At 42.7% G+C, this 27,341-nt stretch overlaps 1 long non-coding RNA gene across 3 annotated transcripts; it reads left to right on the forward strand.

Moving 5' to 3' along the window:
• Nucleotides 1-24,706: 24,706 nt before the first annotated feature.
• On the forward strand, nucleotides 24,707-26,502 carry LOC119162984 (uncharacterized). Of its 3 annotated transcripts, none has more exons than XR_012888887.1 (3): nucleotides 24,707-24,768; nucleotides 24,891-25,216; nucleotides 25,339-25,582. It is a non-coding gene; the product is annotated as an uncharacterized LOC119162984 (long non-coding RNA). The 3 variants fall into 3 exon arrangements; XR_012888888.1 differs by adding an exon at nucleotides 25,624-26,502 and having other exon boundaries at nucleotides 24,715-25,216; nucleotides 25,339-25,501; XR_012888886.1 differs by having other exon boundaries at nucleotides 24,715-25,216.
• The last annotated feature ends 839 nt before the right edge of the window (nucleotides 26,503-27,341 follow it).

Raw genomic sequence — 27,341 nt, forward strand, 5'->3', positions numbered from 1 at the left:
TGCTGGGATGATAATGGGCAAGTAGCAAAGGCAAGTTCAGATTGGAGTGGTCGGTGACGTCTGTTTAGACTCTGCCATATTGCTTTGCAACCAGAGTTACTTGTGGCCACATATACAATGAAGCCACATGACGTGCATTCTAAATGAGATTACCATATCACATTTCACTGCATCTTAATACTGCATCTTAATATGTGCCAAACAAATGCAGATATCATTAGCTTGCCACTATAAAGTTATCCTAAACAAACACAAGGTTGAAATTTAGTCATGGTGTTGCCGCTGTGTATGACTCTACAATGGATGCATAGCCGTGGTGATTTGTCTATATGTTGTCGCAAAAGTAATGTTACACACATTGTACGATACAAAAGAGGTCCTCGCTTATTTCGCTTTTTTTCGCTATGCTTCTTTCTTGTCTCTTCTTGCCATGTGCTCCTCCTCACTGTACAAGGAGCAAGAGCAGTGGGCACACAAACACGTATTTAAAAAAAATGTTGTAAGGTGAGCACTGAGAAGCTGAACACTTCCAAAAGGCTCAAAGAGGTAAAGGTATTGTTTCTAGCTACTTTTTGGGCACCCATAGCTAGTTGTGCTGCTGCAGTTAAAAAATAAGTTAAATGTTAAAAATTAATTGGAGATGGTTTGGCACCCATAATTGCAGTTACATACAGAACTAGGTTTCAATGCGTAAAGAAAATCTGTTCACTCTAAATCAATCCTAATGATATCTGAAATTCAGGAAATATTCACAGAAAAGCTCAGGAAAAGGCTAAGTGGTTTCCCCTTGAACGTGAAGGAGATACCCTTCTTCTAAAAGGTCAATAGACAGTCTAGTAGTCTCGATATTACATGCACTATAAAATATTCTAGTGTGGTGCTTTTCATGCATGTTATAATGAGCGGGGTTTTTAATAGAACTGTTGTCACTTTGCCCTGCGTTGCTGAAATTGTTCACATAGTTATAATACATGAATCACTTTATGCCTTTTGATTTTATGCAAATGGTTTGCTTACCCAGTTGGTTTAACTTGATTTGGATAAATTCATAAATGCTCTAAAATTTTTTTATTATACAGCAGGTTTATTTTTAAAATACGCGACCATTGATGTGAACGCAGTTGGTGGCGTGCTTGATTAATCCTTCACTATCACCACTCTAACTACACCTGCTACAGTGCATAGTGTGACAAAACTAATGGTACTTAACATTACTGGCAGCATACACTTTTATGTCTCAAAATGTGTTAAAAAGCCTGGTAAAAATGTGTGTAAGTTTTTTTTTCGCTCCAACTAAATATTCTTGTCTACTCAAAGTAGCTTCCGCTCTTTTAAGGTCCTCAAACTATTAGGTGTTCAAAAGAAGTATCAATGCCATATACTTTCTTTGTCAGCCTACTGACCACTCTGATAATGAGAACTATCCGACAACATTACCCAGTAAAATATAATGATGTTATAAAAAGTAATGTCAATTCAATTGTCAAAAAACGTTGCCAAGTTACGTTTTTGTTCACTTTTCTTTTCACAATTTTGTTAAAGTTACTTTTGATAACTTCCCCTATAGTTTGTTTGGCATCATTTTCTGCTAGTTCTCATTTTAATGTGTTCAACAAAGACAACAAACCCTTCAATTTATAGTTCTTTCCTTTACTCATGAATCTGAAACAGTGAATCTCAGTAATCTTAGCGGTGTGTGACTTGTTTTCTTTTTTATCAGTCGTGCATGTGTTCAAGTACACGCATTTAGGTGGGAGGGCGAACCATTGCCACCTCCTGTGACTAGCAGATTTTCTGAGAACTGACAGATGCATAATGCTGCCAAAGAACTATAGGGATATAGAGTGGGCCAGGCAGCAGCACTACCGGCGGGATGCTCAGTAATCCCTTCTGCTTCGTTCTTCAGGTTTTGGCTGTGCTTCAAGAAATTTGGCTATCACAGCGCGGCTGCCTCCCTGGAATCAAGCAAGCCGAACTGCTACGCAGATATGGACCGCCGCTTGCCGACTACGGTATCAGCAGCATCAAAAGTCCTCACGCCGCAAGATGGCCATTGCGACCATCTTCGGTGACGTCACATCACGTGTCCATATTGGAAGCTACAAAAGGGCGTGAACCGGCGAGCCACCCCAGTGGGCCAGGCAGCAGCACTACCAGCGGGATGCTCAGTAATCCCTTCTGCTTCGTTCTTCAGGTTTTGGCTGTGCTTCAAGAAATTCGGCTATCACAGCGCGGCTGCCTCCCTGGAATCAAGCAAGCCGAACTGCTACGCAGATATGGACCGCCGCTTGCCGACTACGGTATCAGCAGCATCAAAAGTCCTCACACCGCAAGATGGCCATTGCGACCATCTGCGGTGACGTCACATCACGTGTCCATCTTGGAAGCTACAAAAGGGCGTGAACCGGCGAGCCACCCCAGTGGGCCAGGCAGCAGCACTACCGGCGGGATGCTCAGTAATCCCCTCTGCTTCGTTCTTCAGGTTGGTGATAACCGGCCATCGCATTATTTTCGTAGTGACAACCCTTATTTGTTGCTGCTGCCTTGCCCACACTTTGTACTAAATGTTGTTACTTATATTTTCACCCTAGCAAAAAGTTTATTACTTTGTGGCGACATTGAAACAAACCCCGGTCCCTCCCAAAGTGATACGTTGCGTGAGTTACTGGCTGGACAACAAAAAATAATGGAAACCATGGCATCTATGCAATCTTCTCATGAGAAGATAGAAAAGAAATTGTCATCAGTAAGCGACAGAATGGAGGCAATGGAGAAACAGCTGTCTAGTCTTGCCACATAGGGCGATAAGATTAAAGACTTAGAAGACCAAATGTTCCACCTTGATAGAAACTTCGTGGCGCTTAGGGACAAAGTATATGATTTAGAAAATAGGAGTCGCCGAAATAACCTAATCATCTATGGTCTTTATGAACCCAAAAATGAGACACATGAAGAATTGGAAAAGAAATTTAATAAGGACATTGTAGAAGAAAAACTGGGACTTAAAGCGGTCAGCATTGAGCGAATTCATAGGTTAGGCCGCAGTATGGAAAATAAAAATCGTCCAAGTGTAATAAAGTGTCTGGATTATAGAGAAAAGCTGTCAATTCTAAAAGTTTCGCATAAACTTAAAGGCACTTTATTGTCTATTGCGGAAGATTTTTCGCATCATGTCCGTGAGCAGCGAAGGATGCTTTGGAAAACTGCTCAAGACGAAAAGGAAAAAGGGGCTAAGGTAAAGCTTATCTATGATAAGCTAAGTGTAAACGGCGTTATGTACGGTTGGGACAGTGACAAGAAATGCCACTTTCAGTTGAAAAGTGATAGGCGGGTTTGACAAAGGCAAAATGATGATCGATTCTTGAAACTTCTTAACATCAATTGTAGGAGCGTAGTCAATAAAAGCACAGAGCTTGAGGGGCTAATTATTGCTAACGATCCTGATATTGTTATACTGACTGAGACATGGCTCAGTGATGAAATATACGATAGTGAATTCGTTCCATCAGGATACCGAGTTTAAAGGAAAGACCGTGGTAGTAGGGGTGGTGGAGTTTGTATAATCTACAAAAGTGCGCTTAACGTATTCTTGATGCCTGAAGTTGCCTACATTGAGTGTTTATTCTGCAAAGCCTATAGTGGCGGCCTTAGGTATATTGTTGGTGCCATGTACAGACCCCCTAACTCTGATGCTTCTACCATGGATGTGTTGAAGGAGTATTTATGTGACCATGTCAAACCTGATGATCGGATAATCCTATCTGGTGATTTCAATTTGCGTGATGTTGACTGGCTAACAATGTCCCCCAAAATTCGTAATGACAAGGTAGGAGAGGCAATGCTTGATATTGCTTTTGCCTTTGACCTTACTCAAGTTGTTGAAGGCTTCACAAGAATTCAGGATAGCAGTAAGACTCTACTAGATCTTTTCTTCGTAAGCGGTAGCATTTTCGAGAACGCCACATCTCAAATCATGCCAGGAATTTCCGATCATCAGGCCGTCCTCCTTAGCCTCAGCAATGTTAAAGTCGACAAAGCTAACGAAGCTTCGTATTTTCGAAACTTTTCCAGAGCCGATGACGAAGCTATAATAGACGTGCTTTCGTTTCATCTAGATAATTTCTCTCGCAGTGATGCAAATGTTCAATCTTTGGGCTTCTTTTACGAAACTTGTACATGAATGTATTGAACAATTTGTGCCATTGATACGCAAGAAAAACAAACGTGTGAATGCATGGATAAGTCGTTCTACTATACATTTGCAGAGAAAATTAAAGAGGCTAAAGAAAAAACGTCGATCTGTAGGCGACTGCGTATACCTGGAATCCAAAATTTCAGATTTGTCTCACAAAGTTAAAACACAAGTTGCAGCTGACAAAGACAAATATTTTTCAGTTTCATTACCTAGTTTCATTACTAGTTCGCCGCAGAAGTTTTGGCAAGCAATTTCCCCATCCTATACTGATGTGGATGCTTTTACCATTAATGGTGTCCAAATTACTGATGCCACAAAAATTGCAAATGCATTCAATAGACAGTTTCAGTCCTGCTTTACTAATGATGATGGCAAACTGCCTAATTTTGTGTCACCATTACCGCCGATGCCCGACATTACCGTAAGTGAAAAGGGAATTTTCAACATGCTCTTGAAACTTGATGTAAAAAAATCTGGTGGTGCTGACGAAATACCCAATGCCTTTCTCAAAAGGTACGCTGAATGGGTCGCCAAATATCTTTGCATTCTTTTTACAAAATCGTTGAAAGAAGGACAGCTGCCAATCGATTGGAGGACAGCCAAAGTGAAACCACTTCATAAAAAGGGTAAGAAAGATGAAATTAGTAATTATAGGCCAGTATCACTATTGTCAACAGTTTGTAAGTTGCTCGAGCATATAGTTCATAATCATATTTCGGAATTTCTAACTGCTCATAATGCCATATCTGAGTCTCAACATGGATTCAGAAGAGGCTACTCTACTTGTACCCAATGAGTTCAGACCGTTTACGATTTTGCTTTGACAATTAATAATGGTGAGCAGACTGACGCAATTTTTATGGATTTTTCAAAGGCGTTTGATAAGGTTTCTCACAAAAAATTAATTTTCAAACTAGACAACATACTCAAAAACAAGCAGTTAACTAAATGAATTTTATCTTACCTTCATAGCCGGCAGCAATATGTTGTATTTAAAGATAAATGTTCTGAGAGGGTTTCTGTGGAATCTGGCGTCCCCCAGGGTTCGGTACTTGGACCGCTTCTTTTTCTTTTATATATCAATGACATTGTGAATGACATACCCGTTAACATAAAACTCTATGCAGACGACTGTGTTATTTACTCCGAGGTAAAAAATTCTAATGACCAAATAAAGTTAAATGCCGCATTTCAAAAAGTTAAATCTTGGTGCGACAGTTGGCAGATGCCCATAAACTTTGAAAAAACCGTATTTATGCGCATTTCACACAAAAAAGAGCCCCTCTTGTTCCAATATTGCTGTAACAATATATACCTTGCTGAGGTGCAGTATTACAAGTATCTAGGGGTTTACATTACAAACAACTTGACGTGGAACAAACATATCGATTATGTTGCAGCTTGTGCTAACACAAGACTTTCATTTCATAGGAGAGTTCTCAAGCACTCCACTCCCACTGTGCGCTTGCTGGCGTACAAATCAACAGTTCTACCCATTCTAGATTATGCAGTCGTTATATGGGATCGTTTTACGTTGACTAATAAAAAGAAGATTGAAAAAATACAAAGAAAGGCAGCCCGTTTTATATACAACAGTTATGGTCGCACATCTGTTAGTGCACTGCTAGCGAGAGCTAATCTTGCACCAATAACTGAAAGAAACCGAATTTCTCGTCTCAAATTTTTATATCAACTAATTAAGAAGCACTATAAGATAGACACTAGCAAATTATTGTCTTTCTCCTCTGGGTATCCGACAAGGCATCGCCATAACCTCTCCATTACGCCCTTTCAAACACGCAATAACTGCTTCACGTATTCATTTTTCCCGAGAACAGTCGGGGAATGGAACAACCTAACTAATGACGTTGTTTTGCAGCCATCACTTGAAAAGTTTGCCTTGTGTTTAACTGCATAATATATATGTGTGCATATGTGTGTATGTATATGTATGTATATATGTGTATATATTTGAAATTGAGTAGAATTATCACCCGTGTTTTTTCCAATCCTTGCGTATGTTACTCTGTTTCTGGAATAATTATTATCGTGTACATTTTGAATTGTATTTTGTCGCCATGGTTGATCATGTATTCGTGAATTTTGTATATCAGTTTTTCCCTTTTTTTTGCAATTCCGAGAACTGTACTTTGCTTCCGTATTTTTTGTTCTTGTTCACCTATGAATATTTATGATTGTACTTCCCACCCTGCTATAATCCCTCATGTGGGATTGCAGTATCTACAAATAAATAAATAAATAAATAAATATTGGAAGTAATTGTAACGTAATTGCAATCGTAATGTAATTGCCAGTAGACAAAAAAAAGGTGTCCCACACTCGCCATAATGGTAACAGGCAGCGCTGACTGACTCTTCTATGTATAAATGCACATATATACCATACAAAATGGAAGGGCGATAGCTGCCATAATAGCTCAGTTGATAGAACATCGGACATGTTGTTCGAAGTTCGCAGGCTCGGTCCCTGTACAGGGCAGGTTATCTTTTTTCCTTCTACTTTTCTTTCTTCACAATTACAACACTTCTATTCTTCTTGAAGATTTTCTGGTGTAAAAAAAGGTACCTTATAATCTGAAGAGGCAAACAGAATGTGCCAGTGTACGAGTTAGCTCTTGTAGTGGTTACAAGTGAGATATGTTTTGAAGAATAAATCATTCTGCCACTTGCCTAAAGAATGGCTATAGGACAAGGCGCTGGATGCACTTTGTTATATTTGAATCAAGCTATCTTGTATTCTATTTTTATAAATTACATGGGATGCGCATGACGATATCACACACTTTAATGCCACAAAGATTATGCAGAGAACAATGTTATAAATGCGAAATTGCATAAGGATAAGGTGAAAACTGCACCTTCAACGAGAATGTACAGGGAGCACAGGGTGCAGGCGTCATTCCTTCTGCCCGTGCTTTTCAAGTGCGAGCTGTTTTCACCTCGTTCTGACCAACTAACTAGATTGAGATGTGTTGTTATAGTGCAAGAGGATGCTCCGCGGGAAACTAGGTTTGTCTCAAACTCTGTGTGTGTCTTTCAACCTATATGGTGCCAGGTTCAAGACTTCATGCACACCAGATCGTGCAAAACAGGACCGTGTAAAATGGACCATGTAAATAAAATAAAATGGACCATGTAAATAAACAGGATCGTGGTAAATGTCGTTTTCGTGTGCAACTGTAGTTGTGGTTGTGCTGAATGACCTTTCTTTATATACTCTACATAACAAACTTGCTCCTTTAGAGTCGAGTGCATCTTCGGATCGATTGTAAATGTTTGCATATGCGAGGTCTTAAGTTTTATAAGAAATTCCTCAGTGTGCCACGAGGAAATGTGTGTTCAGCGAAAATTTGTGTATCATTATATACAACTCTTAAGCCTCGCCTACAACTTTGTGCAGGTTGACCTTGAGCAGAAAACGAGGAGCGGCAGCAGCCCCCAGAAAAGAGCAAGCACCTTCCAAGCTCCCGAAGCCCTCTTCGACAGGAACAACAAGGTCACTGAAAACCATTGCAAGGAGTGCCTTATCAGTACACTGTGCTGCTCTTTCATCGCAGAAGACAAAATTGACCACTCCAGAGGAACTTCACGCTGTGTATTGTGAGTGCTTCAGTGGTTTTGTTTTTGTCCAGCCAGCAGTTCAGAAATCATGTGTCAGATTCAGCCGGGATGGCTCGAGGGAGTCGGGCAGGCATGTTTGGACATTTGTCTAGCAAAGTTGTGCCAATTTTCGCACTGGTCCTGTTGGAGTAACTGCCACAATCACAGAAGCTACGTCACCTCTCTAAATGTACAGATGTGTCGGGGAAGATTAGCTGCATTAGGTTTTTCTATAACTGATAGCTGCCAACATTCTTCATTATACAGGAGTTTTGTTCCTCACTTAAGGGTGTAAAGCCCTCCACAGAAAAATTGCAACACGTCTACTTCCAGAAGGCTCCAAGGCCCTACTTGTCGGTTTTTTCGGCTTGTAGCATAAGCACCTCGTTTGGGTGTACATGAACATTTTATAAACATGTACAGCAAAAAATTTGGGTGGCTGGTTGTTTTGTCGTTATCATGTTCCTCGCAGTATTCTTAAGCATGTTGTGCATTACGTTGTGAATCGGGTTCATGTGCATAGAAGACATTACGAAGTTTCAGGCTAGAGTATAAAAAGCCTTGAAGCAAGCTATCAATAATTTTTTAACAGAGTTGCTTAATCTGATACATTATACATCACTAAACTTTCGTGCGTATTCATCAATGTAAGCTCGTGTTGGTGTTATCCAAAATGAAGATGTGAGTCGACAGATGGAAACATCTAGTGGGGTAATCAGGGTGAGCAGTGGAAAAGCCTCAGACAGGCTGGCCGATGTTGCGATAGGAGGACCTATTTTTTAGAAGTCACCTTGTCATCCTTGGCGTGGTAGTTTAAATAGGGTCAGTAATGACATCATCTTTTGGTGTAGGCGTGTGTGCCTGTTGGAAATGTTTGTCTGAAAAAAAAAAACCTATAACGCAGAAGAGTGCAGCCCTTGCTTTTTATCAAGTTAGGATGCACTGATACAAAGTGTTCTTCTGTCGGAGGTTGGGGGTAAGGGAAGCAAAACAAAGATAAACGATAGAAAAGAAGAAAAAAGATAGAAAAGGGGGATTCAAAGTAAAAGTAGTGCTACACTGCTCCTACTTTGCATCCCCCTTTTTCTTCTTTTTTTCCCTTGTTTTCTTTTTTCACCTTTTTTGTTACATTTGCATTGTCCCATCTAGTGCATGAATCAAGGACACATGGCTTTGCTATAGCAAAGATGCCTATGTGGTGTTGGATTGAACAGTGCATTGTACTTCATTCAGGTAATTAAAGACTGATCAGTCTTGCAATAAGTCCTTCCTGTCTATCACCACACATGTTCAAATGAAAAGTTTGTGCTTGGCTCTTAGCAAGCTGGTATATAGCTTGTGTCTTGGACTACTCAAAATGAATGTTATTTTGCTGCTGTTTATGGTAATGAATTTATGCAACATGAAAATATCTTGCCTTGTGAACTTTGTCGGACCTGCCTTTCTTTTTCTTTCCTATGCAGGCATTGTATGTGAGGGAGGCAGTAACAGGGTGGTGATAGCTTGAGCTTCGGAAGAATAAATGCTGGCAGTGAGGCAATTACACATCAAACATCCCAGCCATTTTGCCAACCGTCCTAAATGTGTTTTGAAAAAAAAATATTGTGCTCGTTTACTGTATTGAAAACAGCAAAATGCTAAAATATATCACAGAGAACAAAATATTAGGCCACGTTGGTGCCTTCTGGACTTCCCAGGATGTCGTCTGGGTGTTGTTTGTAAAAAGTAAAAAGTGTTTCAAAAATACTGCCCCTTCTACATCAAATTCGGTCTAGGTATTAAGTAAAGGTGATTGTGTGTAGTGCATGAAGCTCAGTAATATTAGTGCAATTTTTTTGCCACATCAAAAGCAAGGAAGCAGTTCTCTTTATATGGCAAGTTATATGATTACACTTTGTCTTAAAGTAGAAATGAATTTTTGAAGTTTTCTTATGATGGCTGTTTTCTGCATTTGATATACGATAGCTTCCGTTCCGAAGTTCCCCATGGGCCTCAATAGGAGACTTCTAAAATCATTTTCCTCATTTCAACAAAAATTGTAATGATAACACTTGCCATATAACAAGAACTGTTTATTTGCTTTCAACTTACATATAAAATTAATTTTCAATTAGGCAAACACATAGCTAAAATTGCATCTCAATGTGGACAAAAACGATTATAGAGTGATATTTGTAATCTGGACCTAACATCATTTTTTTTTTCGTGAAATATAACTTCTGTGCAGTGAGTATTTGTGGCTCAAATATTCATACAAAGTGCAGTATTGCCATACAAGAAATGCAAACGATAAACAGTTTGGCTGAATTCTTCAAAGCCTATGTAGCGGAAAAAATTGCACTAATGTTACTCGGCTTCAAATACTTTAAGAAGCACCTTTACTTAATATGTAGATCAAATTTGATATGGCAAGAAAAAGCGGTACTTTCAAATTTTTCTCACAAATAACACCCGCACGACATTCTGCGAAATTCTGAAGGTACCCACCACGTGACCACTACTTTTTTCTCTTCAAAACATTTCTGCAAATAACTATTTTCAGAGGAGTAAATTACCGTCATTTTTTAAACTATACATCTGTGATGGTCGCCAGGCAGTATGGTTTGTATGTTGGGTGTAGAATAGCCCAGTGCGAAAAACAACAAATGTCTGAGCATCCTTTGGCGCTTGGGCAATTTCGAAAGCATTTGTTTGTTAGCAGCAATTCAGTTAAGCCCTTGTCTTTATGCTTAGGCCCAGAAACAAAACTCAAGTAACCAAAGTAGTCCTAAGAGTCATGCAGTCTCGCTGTTCCAAGGCTTGTGGAGCCTAATTTAGTGCAAGCTTCACCATTTTTTAAAAATTTAGATTCAACTAACAGGTTTTGGAGGCACAGGGCATTTTCGGCTAACTTGTTTCACACCAGTTACTTAGATAAAAAGCGGAAAGTAGAGGTAAAAATACCATTTTAAAGGCATTGTAGGTAATAACATAAAGGACTGCTTTCTTTTTTTGTGTGGTGATTTGCCTGAACGCTGTGCTTTTTGTGGTATAGTTCATTGTCTAGTGAACATAGTCCTTAAAAACTAACATTAGCCATGTTGAGGTCGATTTCTTGGTTATAGTCATAGTAGCCATATTAAAAATTATGACTTCAAACTTGATTGTTCTTTTGAAGAATTTTTCTTGCATAATGATATTTGAGAGTCTTAGATAACTTTGTTATAAGAAAACGTGATGTCATAATAGGGTTACTTTTTGTAGAGTCGTTCAGTTCTACCTTACCTTTTACATTCCTAATAGAGCAGGTATTTTCAATATCGGTATTTAAAATGGAATGAGCATGCTGTATGTAGTAAGGTGTAAGCACTTACAGATAGCACGTGCACCCAACTGTTCTGTTGGCAGTTTATTTCTGTTATTCTTGATTTATATGTGGGGTTTCACGTCCGAAAACCACTATATGATTATGAGAGACGCCGTAGTGGAGGGCACTGGAAACTTCGACCACTTGGGGTTCTTTAACGTACACCTAAATCTGAGCACACGTGCCTACAGCATTTCTGCCTCCATCGGAAATGGAGCTGGGATTTGATACCACGACCTGCGGGTCAGCAGCCGAATTTCTGTTACTCTTGCTCCCCTATATGTGTGCAGTTCGGTTATAGTTATCTGACTTGCACAGATTTTTAATGGCACCTGCCTGGTCCTGCTTGCTTTCATGGCGATTTTAACCTTCATAAGTTGCATAGGTTTAACTCTCAAAATTGTTCAAGATGCCAATTTTGTGCACAAACTGTATAGTATAAAGGCAGCAGATGTACATGCACACACTATTAAATGTACATTGAGAGCTTTCACTTGCAGTTCCTAAAGTTTTACTGTGCAGGAAGCATTTAAGTCATAATTTCATAAGGACATATTAATCGATTATCTCTACCATTGAAAATCGTGACAACCTAGTTATTCTCACTGTGATAAGCATGCTGTTTTCTTTGATGTGGCAGAACTAATTTATACACTCATTCTTTCTAATATTCACATATGCATAACATGAAGGATTGTGTGCCTTACATTTTCAGTTTCATTCTGTGTGTTATATTTCTTGTGCATGTGAACAATAATAAATGTGCCAACATGTGTCTCTGACATTACTTGTGGCAATTATTTTCACTTCCAGGTGCCTATGAAGGACACATAAGTTCTATGGCAGTGACCTTCCAAATTTACAGTGGTGCCGGAGCCTCAAGCAGCATTTCGCCGATCTCCACAAGGCGTTCATGAGATAAACACAGCGCCACACTTTCACATTGCTATGATTATTATTTATGTTTAAACATTTCGTTCTAAAATTGCTGTTACATTGTGTTTTGTGTCACCATCCTGTGGCTTAGGTGGAGCTCGTGAAATTACGGTGCAGTCACCTCAGTTGTGTACCATCAACACTGCAATGTCACTATTCACAGCTGGAGCATACAGACAAATAAAAAAAATATATTGATTGTAGCAGGGTTGACGTGTAGATTAAGGCTTCTCTATTGATAATAATAACTTTATAAGTTCTTTAAGTCTTGCATAGAGCACTGTAATAATGTGTTGCAATGTAACCACCATTTATGATCGCTAGCATGGTAATTTAGTAGTTTTGTAATGCATTTTACTTAAAAGGTAATTTTGCTTCCGCATCACAATTAGAAAGATAACGATGATTCAATCCCTCATCATGCACATTTTAGAAATATTGTGATTTGTACACAGTATTGCATTTACTCAAGATGTGGACGTCTATTCAATTTACACATTATATTGCTTTGCACTAGATTCAGACGTAACATGCACACATTTCAATAATTTCTCCATGATACGTCTTTCCATAAGATGCGTAGTCCGCATCATACGTCTTATGCGGAGTCCGCATCATACGCCTTCCTAATTCCAATAATTCCGTACTTGAGGTCTCCGCATCATACGGAACGTTTCAGTAGAGATCATGCTCCACCTCAGTAACCGGCCACTTTTAGGCGACGATACCTATGCGGTACCAACAGCTGCTCATTTTTGCGACGTTGCGCAGGGGAACAACGATACGGCTTGCTAAGGATTGGCTCCTCCGTTAGCTCGATATTGTGCTCGATCACCGTCGTGTTTCCGGGACGGTTCAAAAACACGTCTCCAAATTTGGAAACAATCTTTCTCAGGTTGTCCTTCTGGACTTCACTTAACCTAGGCTCTTGGTTCAATTGCTCTAAGATTACCTCCGATCCACTTTCGATTACATCACTAGTGGTCAAATCTTCAGCTCTCTCTTCCTCTGAAGCATTCAATAGCAGATTTACGACCGCTTGACATTGAACGTATGGTTTCATCAAGTTACTGTGGTAAATTTTGTTCGACCGCATTCCTAATTTCACTTCATAATATGTATCAGAAAGCTTCAAGGGGGCCTTCCACTCGTCCGCGGATTTTCCCGCTCTCTGACAAATGTCGCATGAGCGTACAAAGTCTTCGATATGCTTCCAAAATTTCGGCCAATAAAACTCAAGGGAAACTCTAGCCTTGGTCTTTTTTATGCCGACATGCCCGGCCCACGCGTTTTCGTGCGCCAGTTCCAATAGTTGGCGACGATACTTTTGTGGCACCAAGAGCTGCTCATACCTGCGACCTCGCGCATTTGTGTAACTCCGATACAGGAGCCCTGCTTTCTCAAAGAAAAGAAACCTTCTTTTTCTTTTTTCCCAAGTTGACGCTTTTCATTAGCGCTTTTATCGAGAGGTCCTCACGCTGCTCTCGAATGAGCGTTTTTCGATGAACCCTCGACAGCTCACACCAACTTTCCGCTACTGGCGAGAGCGTTGCACCTCTCTCGCTCTGACTCAATGGCGCCATGTCATCTCCCCCTGCTACGGGAACCACGCCAGTCGCTTCGGCAACGGGCCGCTCGAGTGACTGCTCACATGACTCACACGGAGAATTTCCTTTCTGAGGTTCCGTTGACTCGCCGCCAAGGTCACACAGATCTGCTGCTTTTGAAGTGGTTTCTCCACATTGAACAAAATCAAGCTCCCGCGAAAGCTTCCGCGCTTGCGATCGCGTGAGGGCCATGTACGCTAGGTTGGAGAAGAACGACTTACCCTGCTCTTTGAGAAACTGCTCTGAATTATTAGAGAAAAGATAAGGAAAACGATCGGGAAGCGTGGCAGACACAGCCGCTTCGGTGCGAAGCTTACCGGACGGGCCTTCAATGACAACCGTTGCGACTTGTAAGCAAGCACTCTGCTCCTCGGCGACTTGCCTAATCCACGCGCATTCTCCTGTAAAGTCATCCGGAGACAACAATGAAGGATGGACAACGTGCATGCTTGCCGCTGAGTCTCTATGTGCTCGACACGTTTCCCATTCACTCTAATTTCTTAGAGATTCGGCTCTAACAACCGCGTGTTCTTTTCCGATTCTCGGATTGTTGCAAAAGCCAACTTTTGCTTGCAGTCTATTGCGATGTGCCCTACTTATTTTCAGTTGTAGCAGATTAGCGGCTTCCGTGATTGAACCGCCCGCGTGGTATCAGTGCGTTGTTTAGGAAACTCACTCGATTTCTCCGCTTCTGTTTGCCCTCCCCCTACAGTGTCCTTCGTAAGAGACGGGTTCTTCTTGAAATTACGGTGTTGAGTGGGTTTCCGTTGATCAGTGAGGGTGGCGATTTGGGCTTGTTGGTATGGTTGCATGATGATGGATGGTAGCGCAGACAACGAACACGGACAAGAGAAGGCACATAGACACAACACAGCGCTAACTTTCAACAACAGTTTATTACACGCAGATCTCCGTGGTGTATGCGATCCACCACGCCAACGTCGCACGTGCGTAGCTCTAAAAACCATCAAATATAACCAACGCGCGTGTTCCAATACTTTACAATTTTATATTTTTCAATCTTTTTTTACTTTTTCTTTCTTCCTTTTATCCCATGTTACCACAAACCCTATCGCGAATACATGTAATCAAGTTCCTTATCTGTCAACACCACTGATGGGCTGCTCACACACGTGTCACCTAGCTCTGCAATTCTGCCGGCCTCCAATACCAACCGCGTCATCTCGTGCCTACTTCTATTGATTATAACCGTTTCCTTGAATTTCGGTGTGCACTTACATCTCTGGCAATGAAGGGAAAGAAAACCATCAGGAACAACACTATTTACTTTGTTATTGTGCTCGCGCAAGCGATCGTTTATGCATCTACTGGTCTGACCGATATAACACTTTCCACAAGTAAGTGGAATGAGGTATACAACACACATGATGCACTCCACAAATAGGTTTCTATGTTTCTTTTGGCATACATTTGATTTTCCCTTGTCTGGTCTTGTGCTTCTGCAAAGACTCACCAACTTATTGGGTGCCGAGAAAACTACGTTAGTGCCACATTTTTCCGCAATCTTTTTTATCCTGTGAGAAACCTTATGCATGTATGGAATCACGGCAAAACTTTCCTTTCTTGAGCTCACCCTATCCATCCCTTCACATCTTTTCTCCAGCACTTTTCTGTGCAATCCTTCAGCAACGGACACGACGAGGCTCTTGGGGTACCCGGCATTGCTTAGCCTCGAGACCTGTTGTCTGAAGCTTTCATTCATGAGGCACCGGCAGGACTTCTTTAGTGCCTCACTCAAGCACATCTTCGCAATGCCTCGTTTTACCAGTTTAGTATGCGCTGAGTGAAACTGTAGTAAAGGCTTACTTGCTCTGGGCTCGTAACACCAGCATGTCTTTTCATCTGAGAATTGAAAGTTAATGTCAAGAAATCTGAGCCTTCCGTCACATGGCATTTCAAAAGTCACTTCAAGTGGGTTAAGCCCCTCACGAAAAACGCTACACACGCTATTACATTGAGTAGCAAAATCTGCAGTTCTGTCATTGATAAACACTAAAAAGTCATCGACGTACCTAAATACGTGCACAACATTGTATTCATTTAGGCGTCCCGATAGCCTCCTGTCCATTTCAGCCAAAAACAAATTACTTAAAACTGGTGCTAAGCACGAGCCAATGCATACTCCTTGTTTTTGCAGATACGGGGTACCATTGTTTTCAATAAACGTTGACGACAAGTAAAACCTAAGTAATTCTAAGAAATTGCCGACGGACGTACCTGCTTGTGAGCTAAATCTAACGGCACCGTACTCATCGATGCATTCGCCAACACTTGTTAATACTGCTGATTGTGGCAGAGAATAGTACAGATCTTTTATGTCAGCCGAAAACGCTTTTAACCCTATGTTTTTTCGTTCCCTGACGAAACTTATCACTTGTTCCGAATTTTTTGTCAGGAAGGGGTCATTTATGTCAAGCAAGTTTAATGTTCTTTGCAGATACACAGCTACAGCTTTTTGCCACGTGTCCTTCTCCGACACTATCACTCTGAACGGTACTCCTTCCTTATGCGTTTTAGCACTAAAGAACACATCCAGACTGTCATTTTTACTTTTTCTGATACCGCTAAGCACACCTTCTAGATTCATCCTCTTACAAAGTTCTATTGCTTTTCCCCTCACTTTTTCAGTCGAAATGCTTTTCTTTTCGCTGAACACTGCCGTAATAGCACTTTTAGCCTTTTCTTTAAATTCATCATGCGAGAAAACCGCAAACCCTCCTTCTTTATCGACTGGAAGTACACTCAGAGCATGCTGTGTCAAGTAAGTTTCCACGCGTTTGAGAGGCAAACTGCGGCATGGAGGCCTACACAATTTTAAAGCGTCCACACCTTCGTTGATGATCCTGGTGGCTTGATCCTCGGGAACCCGCTTCGACACTTGACGTACAATTGATACGAGTTCCGGCTTGTTCTTTTGAGGTTGCACGGCAAACTTTGGCCCAAGTCCCAATACTTCTAGTACAAAGTCCGGTAGGCAGATGCCTTCTGCCACATGAACGTTGGAGGTTGCACTCACGCGCACTTTGTCCACCAAATCACGTAACAGTCGTAATTGAAGCTTCCAGTGGAATTCTATCATTTGGTCTGCCAGACGTAGATGCTTTCGAAAGTGAATCTCCGCTGCATATGACTCGTAAGTTCGATGCATCTGCGCCCGTAGGTAGGCTCTGAAAAGGCGTACCTGTCGAAGCCATTCTGAGCGCTGAATTTTCATGATCCTCGTTCTGTGCCCATCTGAAGGGGTACACCCTCCGAAGAGCGCTCGAACATCCTCTGGTAGAATCTTGTTCCTTATGGAAAAACTGAGCGTTCTTGCCTTGCACACGGCGTTGACGATGAGGGCTACAACACCCGAAGGATCTCGCAGTACATGAACGAAAGAGCCCGTTGAACGAGAAATGAAGTCAATGAGGGTGGCGATTTGGGCTTGTTGGTATGGTTGCATGATGATGGATGGTAGCGCAGACAACGAACACGGACAAGAGAAGGCACATAGACACAACACAGCGCTAACTTTCAACAACAGTTTATTACACGCAGATCTCCGTGGTGTATGCGATCCACCACGCCAACGTCGCACGTGCGTAGCTCTAAAAACCATCAAATATAACCAACGCGCGTGTTCCAATACTTTACAATTTTATATTTTTCAATCTTTTTTTACTTTTTCTTTCTTCCTTTTATCCCATGTTACCACAAACCCTATCGCGAATACATGTAATCAAGTTCCTTATCTGTCAACACCACTGATGGGCTGCTCACACACGTGTCACCTAGCTCTGCAATTCTGCCGGCCTCCAATACCAACCGCGTCATCTCGTGCCTACTTCTATTGATTATAACCGTTTCCTTGAATTTCGGTGTGCACTTACATCTCTGGCAATGAAGGGAAAGAAAACCATCAGGAACAACACTATTTACTTTGTTATTGTGCTCGCGCAAGCGATCGTTTATGCATCTACTGGTCTGACCGATATAACACTTTCCACAAGTAAGTGGAATGAGGTATACAACACACATGATGCACTCCACAAATAGGTTTCTATGTTTCTTTTGGCATACATTTGATTTTCCCTTGTCTGGTCTTGTGCTTCTGCAAAGACTCACCAACTTATTGGGTGCCGAGAAAACTACGTTAGTGCCACATTTTTCCGCAATCTTTTTTATCCTGTGAGAAACCTTATGCATGTATGGAATCACGGCAAAACTTTCCTTTCTTGAGCTCACCCTATCCATCCCTTCACATCTTTTCTCCAGCACTTTTCTGTGCAATCCTTCAGCAACGGACACGACGAGGCTCTTGGGGTACCCGGCATTGCTTAGCCTCGAGACCTGTTGTCTGAAGCTTTCATTCATGAGGCACCGGCAGGACTTCTTTAGTGCCTCACTCAAGCACATCTTCGCAATGCCTCGTTTTACCAGTTTAGTATGCGCTGAGTGAAACTGTAGTAAAGGTGTAGTGTTTATCAATGACAGAACTGCAGATTTTGCTACTCAATGTAATAGCGTGTGTAGCGTTTTTCGTGAGGGGCTTAACCCACTTGAAGTGACTTTTGAAATGCCATGTGACGGAAGGCTCAGATTTCTTGACATTAACTTTCAATTCTCAGATGAAAAGACATGCTGGTGTTACGAGCCCAGAGCAAGTAAGCCTTTACTACAGTTTCACTCAGCGCATACTAAACTGGTAAAACGAGGCATTGCGAAGATGTGCTTGAGTGAGGCACTAAAGAAGTCCTGCCGGTGCCTCATGAATGAAAGCTTCAGACAACAGGTCTCGAGGCTAAGCAATGCCGGGTACCCCAAGAGCCTCGTCGTGTCCGTTGCTGAAGGATTGCACAGAAAAGTGCTGGAGAAAAGATGTGAAGGGATGGATAGGGTGAGCTCAAGAAAGGAAAGTTTTGCCGTGATTCCATACATGCATAAGGTTTCTCACAGGATAAAAAAGATTGCGGAAAAATGTGGCACTAACGTAGTTTTCTCGGCACCCAATAAGTTGGTGAGTCTTTGCAGAAGCACAAGACCAGACAAGGGAAAATCAAATGTATGCCAAAAGAAACATAGAAACCTATTTGTGGAGTGCATCATGTGTGTTGTATACCTCATTCCACTTACTTGTGGAAAGTGTTATATCGGTCAGACCAGTAGATGCATAAACGATCGCTTGCGCGAGCACAATAACAAAGTAAATAGTGTTGTTCCTGATGGTTTTCTTTCCCTTCATTGCCAGAGATGTAAGTGCACACCGAAATTCAAGGAAACGGTTATAATCAATAGAAGTAGGCACGAGATGACGCGGTTGGTATTGGAGGCCGGCAGAATTGCAGAGCTAGGTGACACGTGTGTGAGCAGCCCATCAGTGGTGTTGACAGATAAGGAACTTGATTACATGTATTCGCGATAGGGTTTGTGGTAACATGGGATAAAAGGAAGAAAGAAAAAGTAAAAAAAGATTGAAAAATATAAAATTGTAAAGTATTGGAACACGCGCGTTGGTTATATTTGATGGTTTTTAGAGCTACGCACGTGCGACGTTGGCGTGGTGGATCGCATACACCACGGAGATCTGCGTGTAATAAACTGTTGTTGAAAGTTAGCGCTGTGTTGTGTCTATGTGCCTTCTCTTGTCCGTGTTCGTTGTCTGCGCTACCATCCATCATCATCCGTTGATCAGGTTTCTTTAAAAAACTCTCTTTTCTTTCATTCTTTTCAACGCGCACTGCCCTGCTATGCAACTTTCGGCGAGTATAATACTCCTCAGCTAACTCCGCTGCCTTGTTTAGCTGTACTTCACCAAGTTTGTCCTGCAGCCAAAGCTTTACATCCTCCTCGATGCAGCGGTAGAATTGCTCCAATGCAATGCATTCTACCACTTTATCGCGATCGTCATAAACACCTTCGCCCTTGAGCCTTTCAATTAAATTGGCTTTAAGACGAAATGCGAAGTCAACGTGTGACTCATTCCCCTTTTTAGCATACCTGAACCTTTGCCTGAAAGCCTCGGGTGACAACTTATAACGTCTCAAGAGCACTTCCTTAACCTCGTCATAGCTCTCAAACGCTTCCCTCGACAAGCAAGTTATCGCGTCGGACACTTCGCCGGGAAGAAGGGCTAACAGGTTATGCGCCCAAAGAGACCGCTCCAAAGCATTTCGCTCACAGACGTGTTCAAATTTAACGAGATACTTTGCCATGTCCTCGCCTACTACGAACGGTGGCAGTTAGTGCGAAATTCTATAACCGCTGACCTGAACTGACGGAGAAGCTACATTAGGCGCCTGCGAACACTGTAGGATTGCCAATTGTATTCCTTTCAACTCACGGCGCTCCTGTCTCTCGGCCTCCTCACGGCGTTCTCGCCTTTCAGCTTCTTCACGTTCGCGAACTTCTCACCTTTCAGCCTCCTCGCGGCGTTCTTTGATATTCACCCAGGCCTTATCGACTTCCTCAGCCGACAATCTTTCACGCTTCATAATCTCAAGAATCGCTGCTTTCGTTTCGCACGGCCCGAAGTATTGCCGAGTTCCTCACAAATTTCGATGGGTTATTTCACTTTAAGGTTCTCCATTGTTCCCACTAGCCTCTTGATGTTTGCCCTGTTAAGAATCTACTTGCCGGACGCACTATAAGTCTACTAGCAAGACGCGCAAGCAATTTTTAGCACTGCCGTGTTTACACCCTCCGCATTAACTTTGGTTTCAAAGCGCTTCGACATTGCTTGAAACGATCAAACTTACTCTAATGCTTCACACAGCCCTTCACTAAACTACTATTAGCTGTGCTAGAGTCCTAGCGAACTAAGGGGAAAACATCAGGCACTCACCGCATTGATGCCGCTGACGCTGGCCGATCCCGCAGCTGTCAACCACTGTTATGAAGGCGAGACGCCTACATGGTCTCGAAGGCGCCACTGCTCCGAACTCTGCCGACACGGTCACCAACCGTTTCGTGGCGTGTGTTACTCAGCTCGGGACTGTTTCTGCGCAGAGCTGATAGACGAGTGGGCGAGGCGACTGTGAGTTAAACAAGGTTTATGTACAGCATATATACAGAGGCGTTACAAATTCGGCGCTGGGGCCGACAGCTTAGAGACCCGAAGAGCCGAGCTCTCCTCTCTAATACATAGGTCTACTGCTAGCGATGCGCCACTGGGATTCTTTTATATGCACCGGGTGAATTCTTTGAGTAACCAAATGTCCAACCAGAAGCGCCGCTGGTTGTGAGGTCAGAATCCTCCAATGGGGTCGCCGCTGGGCCGAGTCATTCTCATCGAATCTGAAGCCGCTGCGCTGCACGTGGCTGCACCCAAGGACGAGTGACGTCACCGCACATTGGGTCAGACTCGCCAGACAGGAAGGCGCTGGTTGCTTCGACGCGCTCTTGGGTTGAGGAGCTCACTGTCCGTTTCCCGACAGTAAGGCACTGCCACGTGAGGACGCCGTTGAGTTGTTCGCGTCAGGCCGGCTGACGTGCTGGCCTTGGCACAGATTGCCTTTTTCAGAGGCATGGACGTTCGCTGTGGACTCGCAGGCATAACAGTGGGCGACTTATATCAAATTTTAGAAATAGCACAGTCAGGCGACAAAAATACGCTTTGCAAACGGTTATTTGGCAGGCGATATATATCAATAGTGTTATCTGTAAATTTATTCAAAAGATGGGGCAGTGTAAAAGTTATCGATTGAGAAGCATAGTTATTCCGTGGCGTTGGAACAGACCACGTTTCTGGGAAACGTGTATCGTGCAAGTGAGATTTCTTTTGTAGCATCGATAGGTCATTATAAATTGAGTTATTCTTCTTATTAGCCACGCAGTAAGACATCGTCAAACGGTAGTTGTAAAGATGTTTTACGGTCATTACTCGGTACCGATCAAACAATTCCTTGGTGTGAGAATAAAAAGAAGCATTTGCTGCCACTCTCATTGCCCTTTTTTGTAAAAGTAACAACTTGTTAATATTCTTTTTTGTTGTTATTCCGCAAATTAGGTGCGCGTAACCAAGCTGAGGGGAGATGAAAGAATGATATACCAAGAGCTTTATGCACTCATGCAGAAGGTATCTATTTCTATTGATGAGGCCAATTGTTTTGCGAAGTTTTTTGTGTATTTCATTAACATGGTAATCCCACGTGGGATTACTCAAAAAGTACTTTTCTAACACCTTCATACATTCAACTATTTCTATTTTGCATTGACGAAGGCCGACATGAAGCAGAACAGCTGTGGTATTTTTCGGTCGGAACAGTACTGCTTTAGTCTTTTAAATAAATAAATAAATAAATAAATAAATAAAATATGGATTACCAGAGAATTTTTCTCAGCCCAGGAAAGTACAAGTGGTAAATCTTCTGCGCAAATTTTTTCTATATCTTTGGTTTTCTTACAAGTCCCTAACAGGGTTGTGTCATCTGGGTAGCAAATAAGAGATATTCGGGAGTGTGAGACAGCGCACTGCAAGTCATTCACATATATGGAGAACAGCAGAGGCCCTAGTATGCTTCCCTGGCGGACTCCAGTCCTAATGCACTTAAGTTCAGAGTGGAAGTCACCAAGGAAAACATACTGTTTTCGGTGGCTTAGATAAGACGACATGAGGTTATGAGCAATGCCATTTATACCATAGGAATGCAACTTACTGAGCGAAACTCTATAACCTAATGAATCAAATGCCTTTTCATTTATTTCATTTCATTTATTTACTCTCAATGCCGTACGGCGTTACAGAGAGGAGGGGTACAATATTAAACAATCAAGAGAAAAGACAACAGCGGGGCGGTTACAAAAAGTGATTGCTGACAGTGGACCTGAAGTGCGCAGCGTCGCTGATGGAGACAATGGAGGCTGGAAGGTGATTCCACTGCACACTGGTCGTTGGGACAAACGAGTTGAGGTAGAGGTTTGTTCGGGAGCTTGGCACACCAACTTTTAACGGATGATCAATGCGGGATGACACGTATGATGGAACTGAAAAAAGGGATTGTTTGTAGGTCTGATTGGTGTAAAATATTTTATGGAAAACACATAGGCGGGATATCATGCGACGGGTTGCAAGGTCAGGTAGTTGTACTACTTGTTTCATGTTAGTGACACTGGATGACCGGGAATAATCAGAGAGAATGAAACGAGCGGGCCAATTTTGGATAGCTTCAAGCGTGGAGACAAGATTGGCAGAATGTGGATCCCATACAGAAGAGGCATATTCAATCTTCGGCCGTACAAGAGTTTTGTAAAGCTGAAGTTTTAATGAAGTGGGAGCTTGAGAAAATTTTCGTCGAAGGAAGCCGAGCATGCGGTTCGCATTATTGCTAATATATTCAATGTGCGAGTGCCACGAAAGGTTATCTGAAATCTGAACGCCCAGGTATTTGTAGGTGGTAACCGAAAATAGAGGGGAGCCATTCAGGAAAATTGTGTTTACAGGGGTGTGCTTGATTGTTCGAGCTAACCTCTTATATTTGCACTTGTCGACGTTTAGTTTCATTAGCCAGGTGTTTCACCAGGCTGAAATTGTGTTAAGGTCGGTTTGAAGTTGTGAGGGATCAGAAAGTTCATATATTTTTATATATAACACAATCGTAAGCGAAAAGACGTATTGATGAGGTTATGGTATCAGGAAGATCATTATTATAAATTAGGAAGAGAAGAGGCCCCAATACTGATCCCTGAGGGACACCAGATGTAACAGGACCGTGAGGAGATTCGTTATCATTAACGGCTACACATTGAAAGCGATTCTGCAGAAAACAATCAATCCACCTTAAAATGTTAGGGTAAATGCTCAGTTTGCTAAGTTTATAAAGTAGTAGTGGGTGGGAGACGCAGTCAAATGCCTTCGCGAAATCAAGGAAAATGCAATCGACTACTGACGCACGATCCAACAAAGAACAGAGATCATTAGTAAAGGTGATTAATTGAGTTTCACAGATATGATTTTTGCAAAAACCGTGTTGGTAGACTGTGAAAAATGAATTAGATTCTAGAAACCTCATCAAGTTAGTGTAAGTGACATGTTCGAGTAGTTTGCATGGGATTGATGTAAGAGAAATGGGTTGATAGTTAAAAAGAAAGAAAACTTCACCAGACTTGTACACTGGAATCACCTTTCCACCCTTCCAGTCGTCGGGCAGTAAGGAACACTGTAAAGACTGTGAAAAAATATAGGAAAGGATCAATGAGGAGTTCACATTGGTACTTTTCAGAAAATTATAGTTAATTTCATCTATTCCAGAAGATGAAGAAATTTTAGCCCCCTGTATCAGCTTGAAAATTCCAGCACAGTCAATAAAAATAGGTTCTATTGGTTCAAGACATAGGCTTTCTTTAACAGGAAAAGAAGTAGGAATTGTTTCAGTAAAAGATAAAGAAAACGTATTGTTGAGCGACACGCAGCACTGCTCTCGTGGAACAAGTGTTCCATCCGGTGTTTTTAATTTTACGTCTTTAGATCTGCTCATATTAACAGCGCTTCAGAACTTGCGGGTACCAGTCGATAAGAGGCATGGGAGCGTTCGCTGATAAAACTCGGTTTTTGCACGAGAAAGGGCTTTTTTATATTCTGATGCGACGCGCGCATAAGCCGCCCACCTTGCCCCGCCGCGGTGGTATAGTGGCTAAGGTACTCGGCTGCTGACCCGCAGGGCGCGGGTTCGAATCCCGGCTGCGGCGGCTGCATTTCCGATGGAGGCGGAAATGTTGTAGGCCCGTGTGCTGAGATTTGGGTGCACGTTAAAGAACCCCAGGTGGTCTAAATTTCCGGAGCCCTCCACTACGGCGTCTCTCATAATCATATAGTGGTTTTGGGACGTTAAACCCCACATATCAATCAATCAATCATAAGCCGCCCACCTTTCAGCAGAACTTGATAGTCTACAGCGCGCTTTTTTCATTAAGCAGTCGTTTCAGTGAGACGTTGTACCACGGTTGGCGTTTAGGACAGGGTATTCGTCTGAGCGGTATGTACTTATCAGTCAGCCATTGAACACACGGGTGGCGGCGGCGGCGGTGAAAGGACGTTCGCCTAATCAGCTCTTTTTGCTTACCCAGGTTGGTGTCCTGCATTTCGGCGGCCGGTGCTTTAGGGTTCCTGCCTTGTTGGAATCGTTGCGCTGGAGCCATTTATCAAAGCGGCGCTCCTTTACAACGTTCAAATTTCCCCCATTTATTAGACTACCTGAAAACGGTTGCCGTGGCTACGGAATCACATCTTGACGTCACTGAGCCTGCGGAAGTGTTTACGTGTTTCCGGCGTCGACATCGTACCTGGACACACGGGTGGCGGCGGCGGCGGTGAAAGGACGTTCGCCTAATCAGCTCTTTTTGCTTACCCAGACTACCTGAAAACGGTTGCCGTGGCTACGGAATCACATCTTGACGTCACTGAGCCTGCGGAAGTGTTTACGTGTTTCCGGCGTCGACATCGTACCTGGACACACGGGTGGCGGCGGCGGCGGTGAAAGGACGTTCGCCTAATCAGCTCTTTTTGCTTACCCAGGTTGGTGTCCTGCATTTCGGCGGCCGGTGCTTTAGGGTTCCTGCCTTGTTGGAATCGTTGCGCTGGAGCCATTTATCAAAGCGGCGCTCCTTTACAACGTTCAAATTTCCCCCATTTATTAGACTACCTGAAAACGGTTGCCGTGGCTACGGAATCACATCTTGACGTCACTGAGCCTGCGGAAGTGTTTACGTGTTTCCGGCGTCGACATCGTACCTGGACACACGGGTGGCGGCGGCGGCGGTGAAAGGACGTTCGCCTAATCAGCTCTTTTTGCTTACCCAGGTTGGTGTCCTGCATTTCGGCGGCCGGTGCTTTAGGGTTCCTGCCTTGTTGGAATCGTTGCGCTGGAGCCATTTATCAAAGCGGCGCTCCTTTACAACGTTCAAATTTCCCCCATTTATTAGACTACCTGAAAACGGTTGCCGTGGCTACGGAATCACATCTTGACGTCACTGAGCCTGCGGAAGTGTTTACGTGTTTCCGGCGTCGACATCGTACCTGGACACACGGGTGGCGGCGGCGGCGGTGAAAGGACGTTCGCCTAATCAGCTCTTTTTGCTTACCCAGGTTGGTAAATTCGCTTATTTCTCAATACCGCCTTACCGCCACCGCCGTTGCCACCGTGTTTCAGTGCTTTGCTGAGTTCTCTGTGCATAATGTGCCTTTTTCCTAATTGAATGCTCCCGAATTGAGTGCGAACTGAGTGCTACTGTGAATGCCTGGACAACGTACCATGACAAGCACGTGCCAGTCTTGTGATGAGCCCCTCCCCTGTGATGGGCGTGTCCTGAAGTGCAACGAATGTGAGTCCTCTTACCATGTTGGCAGTTGTTCTGGCTGGTCGGAGACGACATTTAAGACTAAAGGAGAGAGCGGTCGCAGGGCATGGCGATGTGCTGCTTGCCGTTCATCTAAAGCGAAAAGTGGGGAGAAAACTAGCATGGACTCTGAGTTAACCATTTGCCTGGCAGATATAACTAGGAGGCTTGATGCTTTAGCAGGGCTGCCGGCTCAGGTTGGTGAGATTAAGGTCTCAATCCAGCTGTTGTCACAAAAGTACGATGACATCTTGAACTGTCAAGCTAAGCAGGAAAAGGACATTAGTAGCTTAAACAGACGCGTTGGGAAATTAGAGGCGGACTGCACCTCAAGTGATATTCAACAACTGAAAGCTACGGTGAATGATCTCGAGTTTCGTAGTCGGAGACTAAACATAGAAGTTCACGGCATCCGGGTTACGCCAGACGAGAATTTGCTGTGTAAGTTGAATGATGTGGCCAAGATTGCTAACCTGCCAGAGCTGACTGGGAATGACATCGCCGCTATCCACAGACTTCCGGCAAAGCCAAACAAAACACCCGGAATTATAGTTCGATTTGCCCAGCAATCAATTCGTGATAAGTGGCTAGGAAGGCGGAAAGCCCTAAGAGATGCTTCGAATGTTTCGATCACTGAAAACATGACCCAGCAAAACAGGGAGCTGCTGCGCAACGCAAAAGACTGGGCACAGAACAATGGCTATCGTTTTTCATGGCACTGCAACGGCAAGATTCTCGTTAGGAAAAGAGAGGGTGATAGCGCGGTTGTCATTCGTCGTTTGGGTGACCTTGATAAGCTGTGATACTGTTACCCCGCATTGCATTGTTTACTTCCTGATATTCTTTTGATACTCGTCTTAACATGTTTCCCTTAACCGTACCTATAGACCTTATTAATCTTAAAAACTTGTATGACACTTGTTGTGAAAAAAGCCTCAGTTGCATTCATTTCAACCTTAGATCGGGAAGGAATAAACAGGATGAGCTCGAATATTTTTTTAGTGAAGCACAAGTAAATTTTGACGTTGTGATGTTTTCGGAAACGTGGTTTGCTTCGGAAGATGATGTATTTACGTTTCCAACTTATAAATCATACTACATGAACCGCACAGGCAAAAGGGGTGGTGGTGTAGCTATGCTAATCTCAAGTAAAATAGACTGTGAATTGATGTCTGAATTCTCCTGCATTTCTCCTCTATATGAAATACTCACTGTTAGATGTGGTACATCAGTGTTTTGTGTATGTTACCGCCCTCCATCAAATAATGTCCGTTTGTTTTTTTCTTTTTTAGACTCACTGTTAG

This window comes from Rhipicephalus microplus, unplaced genomic scaffold (genome assembly GCF_043290135.1).
Source record: "Rhipicephalus microplus isolate Deutch F79 unplaced genomic scaffold, USDA_Rmic scaffold_19, whole genome shotgun sequence".
NCBI classification, from domain to species: Eukaryota; Metazoa; Arthropoda; class Arachnida; order Ixodida; family Ixodidae; genus Rhipicephalus; species Rhipicephalus microplus.